Source organism: Carettochelys insculpta, chromosome 8, assembly GCF_033958435.1.
Source record: "Carettochelys insculpta isolate YL-2023 chromosome 8, ASM3395843v1, whole genome shotgun sequence".
Classification (NCBI taxonomy): Eukaryota; Metazoa; Chordata; order Testudines; family Carettochelyidae; genus Carettochelys; species Carettochelys insculpta.
This window is the reverse complement of record NC_134144.1, coordinates 65,613,510-65,627,889: the sequence shown is the minus strand read 5'-3', so window position 1 is coordinate 65,627,889 and position 14,380 is coordinate 65,613,510.

Sequence of the window (14,380 nt, the reverse complement as noted above, 5' to 3'; positions counted from 1 at the left end):
ATAGTTTCCTTGTATTTTTTCATGGCATTGAGATTCTCACGTTTGTCACTCTCTGATAACTTTGAGTTTCAGCCTGCTCTGCTCTACCACCCATCCCCGCCAGGTCGCTCCGCTTCATCGTGGCGGAGGGGAACAGAGTGCCTTGCCTAGCCCCAACCCACTCCCCGGAGCCCAGCGCTCCACTTCCTGCACCCACGGGGTGGTGGAGTGGCCTAGATGGGAGAGGGGCAGCAGAGTAGGTTCTGTTTCTCATGGCTTGCACCACCCAGATGGGAGGGAGGGGCACAACCCCTGCTGCTGCCCCTACCCATCAGGCCCCATCAGGTAATCCCAGAATTCACCCTGCAGACTAACTTCAATATGGAGGGCTGTCCTATCCATAGGGTGGTTGGGATGGCTTCTTTGACCTCCACAGCATGGGGCCTCGGGCAGCCACCACCGCAAACTGTCCTACAGCAGAGATGGCTGTGTGTATATGGGGCAACTTATCTCTGCACTGGTGCAGAGCAGTGTTTCCTGTAACCTGAGCGCTTGGGTGGCCACCTATGAGAGATTCAGCTGCCACCTAGCTGATTACCAGAATGCCCACAGCTGCCAGCAGGTGTTTCTGTGGCAGAGAACATCTACACATGCCTTGGTGCACATATAACTTATTCCGCCCTGGATGGAAAAAATTAGAGGGAACACTGGTGCAGAAGTGAAGGGCTTTTTCACACACTCATTCATTTTTGAATACACATCTCTTCCTCCTCCCCCTCTCTTGCACAATTAATGAGGCTGTAGGTTTGCTGCTCATTAAGCTGCTGAAGCCATGACTGGGTAATCGTGAGTAAGAGCTCATAGGCTGATTTGTCTTGTGGGGTGGCCAGCTTGTTAACCATGTCATAAATCTTAGCAATGATGATGCCATGCCGAATATTTCCTCTTAGTGGGCACCTCCTGCATCTTCCCACCACCAATAAAATTAGCTGTCAAGCTGTCCCTGGATATTCTGCATAGCCTGTTAATATATTACAGCCTTCTATTTACCTTCACAGTAGTCATTTTTAAAAAAATTTTGGCATAGTCATTGTTTTGCATTTTGCTCCATACTCATTAATAGATATGGATCATATCCTTTAAACAGTTCTCATGCCGACTAGCATCTTATCTGTGAGAAAAAAACTTATATATGGTATTTAGATTGCAAATGGGGAGATCTTTGCTTCCAGATGAGTATGCAGCACCAAATACAATCAAAATTGGAGCCATGTTACTGTAATTGTTCTGATCTCAAAGTGGTTGGCACTGAGAAAAGAAAGCACACCACTGATGAAATCCTAGGTCTACACTTGCATTCATTGATGAGAATTGTAGAATTTTTTTAAAACATAAGATCACAGCTGGCCAATGCTGTTGTCACTTCTTGGCTGTGATTTTATAAGCTTTAGTAAATGTTTAGAGTAGGAGAGTTACTGGTCTAAAAACACAGTGTGTAATTCTTTACAGCTGGTTACACCAAAGTAAATTAAGGAGCCTCATTTTAATTTTGGTGTTTTGGCATGTTGCTTCTTGGAGTTGAAGCGGTTTTTCCTCCAATTAATTTTGTGTTTTTGTGCAGATGGAAAATACTTGCAAATAATTTACCTACTGTTTTTCATCTAGTGTCCCCGTGGGTGCTCCACAATAGGTGTCAGGCTCGTCCGGCGCCGCAGATCGGAAACTTTCCAGCAGTTTCTCCTGGATCGCGCATGTGCCGGCGCGCGCTGCTCCCCTGCGCGTCCCCGGCCACGTGCGCGATCCGGTCCCCACCAGTTCCTTTTCAACCACCATCGGCTGCAGATGGAATCCGCTCAGGCTACGGCCAGAGTCAGCTTAGTTAGTTTTTCGTGTAAATTGTTGGGTTTTTTCTTGCAAAAAAAAATATAGTAAAGAGAGAGAGAGGAGCGGAGAAGACGCGGGGACGTGAAGGCCAGTAGGCCTCCTGCCGTGGCGGGCTGGGGTCCGCGAAAGGGGAACAGGAACGAATCTAGTGCTAAGTACCCTATTAACAGCTCAAAAGACTCACTGCAATGTCCTCTTCAGGATTCAAAAAGTGTGAGTCCTGCCACGAAGCTATGCTGGCCTCCGATGGGCATAGTCAATGCATTAGGTGCCTGGGGGAATCACATGTTACCCAGAAGTGTTCCCATTGTGCTAAGCTCACAGCCAGGGCCAGGAGAGACAGAGAAATGTGGCTGAAAATGCTGTTGTTTGATAAGGCTCTCCAGCCCGACGTGCCGGAGAGGCCTCAACCAGAGGGACCCCCTGGGCTCCATAAAAGGAAGGCGGCTTCCCTCACCCCCTCAGTGCAGAAACGGAGGAAGCTCTCTCCAGCCTGATCCCTGCCGGCGGTCACAGCGAGCGGGACGGGCATAGCACACAGCCCCCAGCCGCATACCCAAACAAGCGGCAGCGCAGCAGTGCACGTGGCAGAGGCTGAGCCTCCGATTACCAAACAGCCGGCACGCGCAGCACTCAGAGCGGCAGCCAGGCAAGCGCCGGAATCGGCGGCACCGACCCCTGCGGTGCAGGGCCAACAGGCACGCAGCCTGTAAGCACCGGAGGACGTTATCCACGCGGCACCGCAGCTGAGCGTGCCAAGCGCGGCGCCAACAGCGGGGCCGAGATCCCCGGCACGGGAGGGGGCGGTGCCAGCCCCGCAGGGGAGGGAAAAGCGAGAGTAAAAACCGGGCACCACAGTCCCTCTCCGGACAGGGCTGCAATGCTACTGTCAACAAGCCCTCCCCTTACGCTGCGCACGCCACCCAGAAGATCTGGGTCTCTTCCAGCCTATCCAGAGCCTCCTTCTCCGTTCCTTCAACCAGCGTCACCATGGCTTGGGCCACCTTCGCCCTTTCTGGGATTGGATCCCTTGGAGTACTATCACAAACCAGTTTCACCGCTGTCTGAATCATCGCGGAGATCTCGCTCTCCCAGACATCGGGGGTACGCACCCCGAGAGTGGTCCAGGTCTCCATCCCCGGACCCATGCCCATGCTGCCATGGTCGCTCTTACCATGCTGGACACAGACACCCCAGATATACACCTAGGGGCAGGTCCCCCTCCGGCCGTCCAATACCCCCGTGGACAGTCCCAGCCGGGGACGGAAACACAGCTGTCTCAAGGGGAGTTAATTTTGGAACCCCGAGACTCTCCTTCGCAAGCCTCTAGTGAGCGGGTGTACCATCGACCACAGGAACCTGAGAGTTCGAGGGAGGCTTACCCTAGTGGTTCTTCCTTGTCCTCCCCTGACGAGGCTACGGCCCCTGGGGACGTTGCTCCCCCAGACGACCTCAAACAGTTTCAGGAGCTGTTTAAAAGGGTGGCTTTCATGCAAGGCATCCAAACAGCACAGGTACAGGAGAAGCATCACAAATTCCTGAAAAATCTGAGACCCCCGGCTTCATCCAAAATCGCTATCCTGCTCGACGAAGCCATCATGGAGTCAGCCACCACCATATGGCAGGACCCGGCTTCTGTTCCACCTATAAACAAGAGAGCGGATAAGAAATACTTCATCCCGGCGAAGGGCATGGAGTTCCTCTTTAGTCACCCACAACCAAATTCATTGGTGGTAGAATCGTCTCAGCAGAGATCAAAGACTTCTCAGTACAAATCGGGGGGTTCAGACAAAGATGCCAAGAAGCTAGAGCTGTTTGGCAGAAAGGTATATTCCTCCTCCACCCTGCTGTTGAGAATGGCAAATTATGCAGCACATCTAGCAAACCATAATTTTGACAATTACTCCAGGCTTACTTCTCTCATGGATTCACTCCCGGAAGATAAGAAGCCGGTGTTGAAGGCGATTGTGGAAGAGGGCTACGCGGCTTCGAGGACAGGAGTCCAGATCGCCCTGGACGTGGTGGACACGGCGGCACGCTCAACGGCTACAGCAGTGGTCATGCGCAGAGAATCCTGGCTTCAGACATCGGGTATCCCGAGGGATCTGCAGGCGAAGATTGTTGATCTCCCCTTTGACACGCAGAAGTTGTTTGCAGATTCAACTGATTTGGTCCTTCACTCCAGTAAGGACTCCAGAGCTACACTTAGAACCCTGGGCATTTATACCCCTCCATATAGGAAGAAAAAGTATTACCCTCAGCAAAGACGATACCCATACCAACCACAGCGTGCTCAGTACCAACGGGGCTACGACCAAGGGCGACATCAACAGCAGCAACAGTATAGAACTCCCAGGTGATGTTCTCAACAAAGCCACGCATCCTCGGGGCAGGCCCAAAGGCAACAAGTTTGACGGGCAGGTCGAGGGCTGCACTATCACTACCATCGCGCAATGCGATCCACAGCTAATGTTCCGTCATCGCCTCCGACCGTTTCACCCCCAATGGTGAAAGATCACCACAGACAAATGGGTACTGGAGATCATAGCCACGGGTTACGCCATCCCCTTCCAGTCGCTCCCACCGCCGAAACCTCTGCCCAAGTCCCACCTCAGGGACGCTTCCCACGAGGCAAGACTCAAATAGGAGGTGGACCATCTTATGTTCATAGGGGCGGTGGAAAGAGTGCCGGAGCGATTCCAGGGGAAAGGTTTTTATTCACGCTACTTCCTTACACAGAAGAAAACAGGAGGCTGGAGGCCCATCTTAGATCTTCGGGGCCTCAACTGGTACTTACGCAAACAGCGTTTTCGGATGATCGCAGTCGCCTCTATGCTCACGGCACTAGACGATGGAGATTGGTTTGCAGCCCTCGACTTACAAGATGCATATTTTCATATAACGATCCACCTGGCACACAGACGCTTCCTCCGTTTTATGGTCGGCAAGGAGCATTTCCAGTACAAGGGTCTTCCTTTCGGCCTCTCCTCGGCCCCCAGAGTCTTTACCAAAACCCTGGCAGTGGTGTCAGCCTACCTGCACAGACAGGGGGTATTTATATTCCCATACCTGGACGACTGCCTATTGAAAGGGGCCTCGAAGGCAGAGGTACTACGCATGATACGCGTAACAGCAGACACGTTTTCTTTGCTGGGCCTGGTCATCAACCTCGCGAAGTCAAAGACCGACCCCACACAAGACATAGAGTTTATAGGGGCACGTATAAACTCTTTTATAGCAAGGTCTATCTATCCGACGCCCGCTTTCACGCCATCAGTTCGCTGGTGCAGGTCATTACATACAGCCCCACGGTGCTGGTCTTAACATGCTTGCAGCTGCTAGGCCACATGGTGGCGGCAACGTTTGTGGTGCAGAACGCCAGATTGCATGTGCGCAGCCTGCAACATTGGCTGGCGAGCGTCTACAAGCCGGCATCCCACACAGTCCGCAGGGTGGTGTCGCCCACAACAGAGGTGCGCAGATCCCTGCAGTGGTGGGTAAACCCCAAGAACATGCTAACAGGGGTACCCTTCCACCAACCACAAATCTCTGTTTTCCTTACTACCGACACTTCCCACATAGGATGGGGAGCACACATCGGCGACAAGGTGACGCAAGGACTATGGTCCCCTACGGAACAGTCACTGCACATAAATATACTGGAGCTCAGAGCGGTGTTCAACGCCTGCAAACACTTTCGAGACCACATACAAGGCAAAGTAGTCAGGATCAATACAGACAATACCTCCACCATGTTTTATATAAATCAACAAGGAGGAGCTCGATCCCGTGCCCTATGTGCGGAAGCAGTCTGGCTGTGGAACTGGTGCATCGCCAACAATATAACGTTGAAAGCCTCGTATTTGACGGGCGCTCACAACGTGAAAGCAGACCAGCTGAGCAGGCGCTTTGCACTCACGCACGAATGGCAGATCCGCTCCGATCTGCTACGACCGATCTTTCACACTTGTGGGTTTCCTCAGATAGATCTGTTTGCCACTCAGCACAACAAGAAGTGCCCCCAGTACTGCTCCAGGGCAGGATTGGGGTGGGGGTCCCTGGGGGACGCATTCGCAATTTCATGGAAGGGCCCCCTACTTTACGCGTTTCCCGCCACAGTGCTCATCCACAAGGTCTTGCAGAAAGCCAGAAGGGAGAGAGCCCGCATGATTCTAGTAGTCCCAACGTGGGATCAACAGCAATGGTTCCCCTTGCTTCTGCGCATGTCGGACCGCCCACCGCTCCCCCTTCCGTTGGCGCCGGACCTACTCACGCAGGCCCAGGGGTCCATAGTGCACCCACTCCCTCAAGGCCTGCGCCTACAAGCATGGCTAATCCATGGCTCAGCTCCCTAGAAAGCACATGTACGGAGGGAGTACAACAAGTCCTGGAGAGTAGCCGAAGGACCTCCACCAGGAAGACCTACAAGCAGAAATGGACTCGATTCACTGCATGGTGTTCTGCCAAGCAGCTAGCTCCCCTTGATGTTCCTATACCTGTAATACTAGAATACTTATTGGACCTCAAGAGGGGCAGGCTTTCCCTATCTTCTCTAAAGGTCCACCTCGCCGCTATATCTGCTTTTCGGCATGAAGAGGAGGGGCCCACGGTATTTGCCCATCCTATTGTTACCAGGTTCCTGAAGGGGCTGGTAAACCTGTACCCCCCTCAGAAACCTCTTCCACCATCGTGGAACTTGGACCTGGTGCTCAGCGTGCTAACGGGCCCACCATTTGAACACTTAGCCACGGTTCCCGTACGTCTCCTTACGATAAAAACAACCTTCCTCCTTGCAATTACATCAGCTCGCAGGGTGAGTGAGCTCGCAGCAGTTATGGCAACGCCGCACTGCACAGTATTCTCAAAGGAGGCGGTAACTTTACGGCTGCACCCAGCCTTTGTTCCGAAAGTTTCTTCAGAGTTCCACCTTAACGAACCCATAGTTTTACCCTCGTTTTACCCGAAGCCTCACAGCTCCAGCAAGGAGGCACGCCTACATCTCCTGGACGTGAGGAGGGCATTGGCCTTCTACATAGACAGAACTAAGTCCTTCCGGAAAACGGACAGACTTCTAGTCTCTCTCACTCCCAGGTCAAAAGGAGAGGGTCTCTCTTCACAGAGAATCTCGAAGCACATTGTGTCCTGTATAAAAATGTGCCACAAACTTTGAAAGACTCCTTTGCTGGCCCCGCCTAGGGCTCATTCCACCAGGGCGGTGGCAGCATCAACAGTCTTTTTCAAGGGCATCGCGTTAAAAGACATCTGTAGAGCGGCGACCTGGTCATCCTGTGACACCTTCGCCAAGCATTATGCCCTACATCGGGTATTCCAAGAGGATACCCGCCTCTCAACAGCGGTCCTTTCGGGGGCAAGCTGCACGTAAACCGATTACCCACCTCCTTTCTTGGGTTACTGCTGGGTAGTCACCTATTGTGGAGCACCCACGGGGACACTCGATGAAGAAAGAGAAGTTACTCACCATAGTAACGATGGTTCTTCGAGATGTGTCCCCGTGGGTGCTCCACCACCCGCCCATCCTCCCCGCTTCGGAGCTCTGTTTAGTGTTTTTCAGGAGCATCCGAGGCGGTTGGTCAAGGAACTGGCGGGGACCGGATCGCGCACATGGCCAGGGACGCGTAGGGGAGCGGCGCACACCGGCGCATGCGCAATCCAGGAGAAACTGCTGGAAAGTTTCCGATCTGCGGCGCCGGGCGAGCCCGACACCTATTGTGGAGCACCCACAGGGAGACATCTCGAAGAACCATCGTTACTACGGTGAGTAACTTCTCTTTATAGGGTCATGACTCATCTGGTTTATAGTTAGGTCGTCTTTGAAAGAGATGATTTTTAACAAGAGGAACACTTAAATCTTAGTTGCTAACGAAAGCATTGGCTACTATGAACCAGAGTATCTCTAGTTTACTTCCTAGCCTGTTTAATAAGGTAACATTTGGGCCTGATTTGATCTTAGTTTCACTGGTGTAAATACAGAATAAATTTATTGAAGCCAAGGAAGTTATTCTGGATTTACACAAGGGCAAATAAAATTATATCCTGACCTCTTAAAGTTACACTGACTATTCAGCTTCCTTCTCCTAAAATCTCAGTTAAAATTCTCTTTTTCTGATTTTACAGGCAAAAGATCTGAGTCAGTTTCTTTAAATGGAAGTCCAGTTTCACATTTTATCATACCCAGCCATTTGCACAAAGTGTGGGTAGCCAAGCATGAATGTGTACTATTAAAGATGAGTAGCAGTCTCTGTCAAATCAGATATCAACAAGATATGAATGACTTGTTTATGGCAGTTATTATTCATCAGGATTTTCCAGATCTGAAGTGCATCTGTGCCACAAAAGCTAATAAATTGTTAGTCTTTAAAGTGCTACAGGACTGCTTTTTTGGCTTTCGGTGAGTCAGAGATGCTGATGCACTTGTGAACTATGATCCTGCTCTTGCAGCCCTTATCAATATGATACAAAGGCCCTTCCAAGTCATCCACATGAGTAGTCCCTTTAGACTAATGAGGCAAATAAAGAATTCAGAAGGGACCATTGTGATCATGTAAACTGACCTGTATAACAGAGGGCAGAGAACTGCCCCAGACTAATTCCTAGAACAGGCTATGACTTTTTTTTTTTGTTCCCGAATTTCACTTTGCATTTTGTCTTTGCATTTGCTTTTTAATTCTTCCCCGTCAGTGTCTTATTTTAGAGCCTCTTGCTAAAGTTCTCTCTGTGCTCTGATAGCTAAGGTGGAGAGGGAGAGGAATCCCAGCTGATTTACTTTCCCTGATTAGAAAAGGCTACTATACATGTAAGTGCTCCTGTCCAGACTACCAGACAAGCTTCCTGGTAACACCATGATAAAATCGTATGCCTTCAGCCAGGATACTGTTCTGCAGTAGAGTACTTTAAGACTTTTCTTTCCCCTCAATATAGATGAAATCACTTTAGGAAAAAAAAAATCAAACTTGGTGCATAGAGAAGCCAAGCACTGTGTGTCAGAGATTCATATAGTCCAATATGAGCAACCAGTTAGTGGAGGCTGCTGTATCCAGGCATACCTTGCCATCTGGTGAGGTATATAGAGCCTAGAAGGCCCAGACAATCAAACAAAAGGTGTACAGGTTTGATAAACTAAACACAACATTCATGGGGTTGTGCAGGTGGCCAGCTAAAACTATGTAACACTTAAATCATCAAAATAGGCCTTTTACTGGCCCTAAGAATTTCTCCCCAAGTGAGTAAGGCTCCAGGATAAAGCCTTACAGGATAGATAGGGCCCTTCATTTTCATTGTTTGGGGTTTTTTTATTTTTGTCAGGAACCTATGGGTATTTATTACTACAACAAAAACAGGTGAAATTTGTGGGGAAAAGCTATAGATCATTTTTATGGATAAATATTGGAGTTTCTTTTGGAGCATGGAGGGACTGGAGAAAAAGATTTTCAGTAGATTAATGCTTTGAGTAATAGAGTTCAAAGTGGCTGTCAGACCCCCCCAGGTTTTATGAAAATTGGTATATGAATATGCATAACTTGAAGATGTTTGTGCAAAACAGGTCATGTAATGTATCATTCAAGAGCTTGTAGTCCCCTGAATGTGTATATTCTGTTTTTGTGCATGCGTCTTGCTTGTATGTGAAGTCAGAAATATTAAGTGGAAACTTTTTATTTGTCTATGTATTCTAGTTAAAAGCCACAAGTGATGCTTTAGGAACTTAATGTCTCAATGATCAAGTCAACAACCTGGGTTTGTTTTTCCTGGAAGCCCAAACTGTGGTAGGTCCTACAAAGACGTGTAGCCAAGCCACCTGATGCTGAAACCATTTAGAATCTGGTACTTTTCCACTCAAGGTGAGAAAAGTTTAAGATGAACATGAAGAATTCCCACCTTAGGAAAGGCCATATAAATTGGTAGGGTGTGGGGGAGACAATAGGGAGGTGCCTGGGGATGACCCCACCCACCCACTTATCACCTAAGATGCCTGCTGGAAACATCTAAGACTGAACAGAGCGGGGAGATTGGGCCTGAGCTAGCAGGCTGCCCAACTTGTGGGACAAAGATTAGAATAACTGTTAGGGTGAGATTTAACAAGTTTCTTAATCTATTGGGATTAGCTGACATATTTTATTTTGGCTTAATAACTTTATCCACCTGTTTTCACTTGCAGTCACTTAAAGCCCACTCTTTATATGTAATAAAAATAGTTTTCTTTATCAAGCCCATTTTATGTGGCTGTTACCTGGGATGAGCAACCACTGTCCATATCTTTCTTTCATTGATAAAAATGGCCAACTTGTAAGCTTTTTCTGCATAAAAGTTTTATAGAGAGTAAGACGGATTCATTTGGGGTTTAGGTCCTCTTTGGAGGCTATGTCCCTGCCCCGGGTGCTGAGCCTTGCCGGTGCTGAGCCTTGCCAGAGCTGAGCTGGTTCTGCTATGTGTTGCTCTGCAGGGAGGCAGTAACCCTAACTCTGTGCCTTCGCTGGGGAAAACCACCCCAAGGTCACTTCCATGATCCAACCTGTCACAGCAGCTTGCTGAAGAACTACAAACACAATACCACCTCTGAGGTTAAGAAAAGAATCTCTCTCCAATTCCTGAATAAATCTTTTCATTTGAATAAGCAGACCATTGCTGTAGACTGTAACAGACCACAGCAGGTTATAGTAGGTGAGCGGAGGGCACATATGTGGGTAGTTGGGTCTGTGCTTTTATGTTCCCCAGGGACTGAGCCCCAGCAAGTATCAGCCTGCAGCACTGGGTCAATTCAACAGCTGGGGCTAATTGAACACCTGCAGCCAATCAAGGCTTGTGTAGCCCTTGAGAAGGCTTCCCCTGAGTTAAGGAGCAGGGAAGGAGAAAGGGGGTGGACCAGGAAGGGGGAAAGGTTTGTGAAGGAGAACCCTGCCAGAGGGACATGTTGCTGGAGCTATAGAAGATATGGGGGAAGGAGTCTGGGGAAGTGGCCCAGGGAGGAAGCTGTTGCCCTTTCAGCTGAGGGAGACAGCTCCTCCAGCAGCAGCTGCTCAGGGTCCCTGGGCTGGATCCTTGATTGAGTGGGAGGGGACCAGACTCTCCCCCCCCAACCACCCCATACTTCCCAGGACAACTTGGAAGGAGCAGGAGGAGACCCAACATCCATGTGAGGGCTCCCCCCGTTTATGCCTGTGCCTATGATGAGTAGGCTGTGTCCTGACCCTGGGGAACCCTTGGAGGCAGAGCAAAAGGGGACAGCGAGCCTCTGGGGCATTATCTTAACTGCCCCGAAGCACAGGACCCACAAGGGATTGACTGGGACTTTGTCACAAGACTTAGAACTATGAGTCTGTAAATATTTACATGTAATAATTGGGTCATGCCATCTGCAATGTACGCACTCAGCTACACCCTTTCCTCCTGTTTTTGCTTTTTTCAAATTTTCAAGTACTTCCTTGTGTTCTGAAATGTATTTTGATGCAGATTTTCTTTTTCTTCCCAATTTAGCATGTCAGATCTTTAAACCGTTACCTGTGAACACCTTGAATTGGGCATATGGCAGAAGTGAGATTCATCAGTACATTCAGAAGCGCAGGCATTTCCTAGCTTTTGTGCATGCCTGTGTGTTTGAGTGTATGTTCGATACTAAAATATAATCTTACTTCAATAGGTGTCTTTGCAACTGCACACAGACTAGTGTATGATTGTAATAAATATTTCATGTGCTATATGGTATTTTTCTCATAAAACAAAAGTAGGGAGAAAACTGGGAAGAAAAACAAAATAAAATACTTCTGTGCAACTGCACACAGACTAGTGTATGATTGTAATAAATATTTCATGTGCTATATGGTATTTTTCTCATAAAACAAAAGTAGGGAGAAAACTGGGAAGAAAAACAAAATAAAATACTTCTGTAATTTTTTTTTGTAAAAATTGGTTTAAACTGAAAATGAAAGAGGAATCAGGTTGGTATTTTCAAAGGAATTGAAGAGCTCTAGTTCTGGATTGCTCTGCATTTGGTGAATTTCAGTGGGATTTGGGTAACTCCCCTACATTGCTTTGAAAATCCAAGCCTTCATCTCAAAGGCTAGTTGCTCTACCTTTAAGAATAAAAAGTGACTAGAGGGAGAATTGAAGTTTGTATGCTTAAGTCTTTAGTCCATGGATTGTATATAAAAGAACAGGCAAGTCCTGCCTGCGTGGATGGTAAATTTTAAAATAAAATGGAAATACATTTCTGAATTATTCTCTGAAATCATTTCATGGATGATTTAATCAGTTTTGAGGATCATAGCTTTCCAAAAGAAACAGCAGTGCTCAGCAATTAATGAAGTGGGTTTTTTTTATATACAGACTATCAGTATCAATCTTAAGAGCAATGAATCAATAGAAAAGCACTGTAGAAAAGAAAACATCTATCCAGAGGTACTAGAGTTATTCAAGATCCCTGCCAAAATGCGTTTTACAGAAGAGAAACATTGGACAAAGTAATTTTACTTCAGCATAACCCAGGGAGCAGGAACTACTTGTGCATATATGCCATTCAGTTTAATGGGACTGTTCACGTGATTAAGGATGAAACCTTGAAAGAAAGAAGGAAATTTAGCCTTCACTGCTGGGCTTTCAGTCAAATATATATTTTCTTTGCCGTTTGAGTCCCTACATTCATGTTACCTTTTAGTTTTTCCACCAGCAGAGCTGCAAACAAGTGGGTCCAAAATAAAGTTTCCCTTTTATCTGTGGGCTATAAAATGTCTTGGTGTAGAAGGTAGGAGTACTTTAAAAAAAAGATGTGGGGGGGGGGCGGGTTTGGATTTCTCTTTGGATTTCAGGCCTTCCTTTAGTAGGAGTGTATGAGTTAGTTAATGGTTAATTTTCCTGCTTACATTCCATGGGTAGGGTTAAATTCAGAGGAAAAAATAAGAACTGATACTTTGCCCTTGACAGCTTGCATACATAACTGCCGAAATCCAAGGACTTAGGACATCTTAAGCCTCAGAGACACCATAAAGAGGCATGTAGGAGTAAGGCTCCACTGGTACTGGACTCCACATCAGCAAAGCCACTACATGGGATACCGTGCAGGTCAAGGAACTGAGAACCACTGGTACCATCAAGAAGCACTTGATGAGAGCCTTATTAACTGCCAGTACTCCCATGGCTCCATATGGGTCTATCACGTAGCCTTCCCACATTGCTTGTTCCACCAGAGTTAGGGTAGCCCCTGTGCACGCCTGGGAGAGCACTCAACGGAGCATCTGTGTTCTCCTGGATTCACAGATTCCCCAGTCCAGATCCCCTCAATCCTCATGGGGCGCGGGGGTTGGCAGTGTCCAGAGCTATGGAAAGAGATGTTCACCTTGTACACTACTCACTCTGGCTGTCCTGCTGGAACAACTGTTGTCAATTGAGCCCAATCTGACCTTGTCACTGAAAAAAATCAGATGTGCTGGAGAACCATCATCACTCACCAATGGAGATCAGTTCAAACATGAATGAATGAATCAACCCCTCACACTAACCTATGGGGGATTATGTACATGTGACAGCCGGAGTGTGTGGTGTCTAACAGTGAGTCATACCATCCGTCAGAAAGCAACTAGAACTTTCTCTTGAGCTCACAGAGGAGGAATATGGGCTGGTTCTGCTGCTACCAATGTTAATTTCCTTATCTTCTGGGTCTGCTGCAGCTTCACTGTCTGCTGGACAATAACAGCAAATCCAGGATCTGCTACAGAGGGTGGGAGAAGAGCTCCAGATTTCTTTAGAGGAAATTCCAGACACACAACATAAACTCCCGAATATCCTAAAACACACAGGATCTGGCCAGACAGCAGTCCAGTGAACGAAGCCACACAGGAAGCAGCAGCGGCTATATTGCATGTCAGCAACATACACTGCTGGATCCCTCTGTACCATTCAAGTATCTTCCATGGTACTCATAAAACACTTCACACAGTTGCTCTCTTAAGAAACACCATGCCTCTTTGAAAAGTCTGGTACTTTGTATTATTCTGGAACCACTAGTAACTTATTCAACATATTGGCCTTCCAAATATTTAGTCAGATTTCTCAGTTACTACTTTACTTCCTAAACTACAATACTGGATCTCATCAACTACTTGTCCAAGGAAAAAAGTTCCCATAGGAACAGAATCTTTAGAAATTGGACTCTGGTGTCCACATTTAAATGGCTGCATAGATACTGCGCATTCAATAGTGAGAGAACCTGCTTTATCAACATGCACGGTTCTCCATGATTGATTACTTCTTGCAGCTTATTTGGAAGGGGTCCTGATATAAAGCTGGCAGAGTTCGCATGCTAAGCATGCGCAAAGTTAGATGAGAGAGTAGCAAGAAATGGTGGAAAAGTAATAGGCCTTCCTCATAAAGGGAAGTGGGTCTTTCAGCTAAGGCACTAGATTTATCTACTGCAACAGAATGGATTTACCTAGTGCACTAGTCTCACTTGTACTTTGGTACCTCTCAGCTATTGAAATACATAATTTTCCTGTGCTGATGGCCCTCTCCA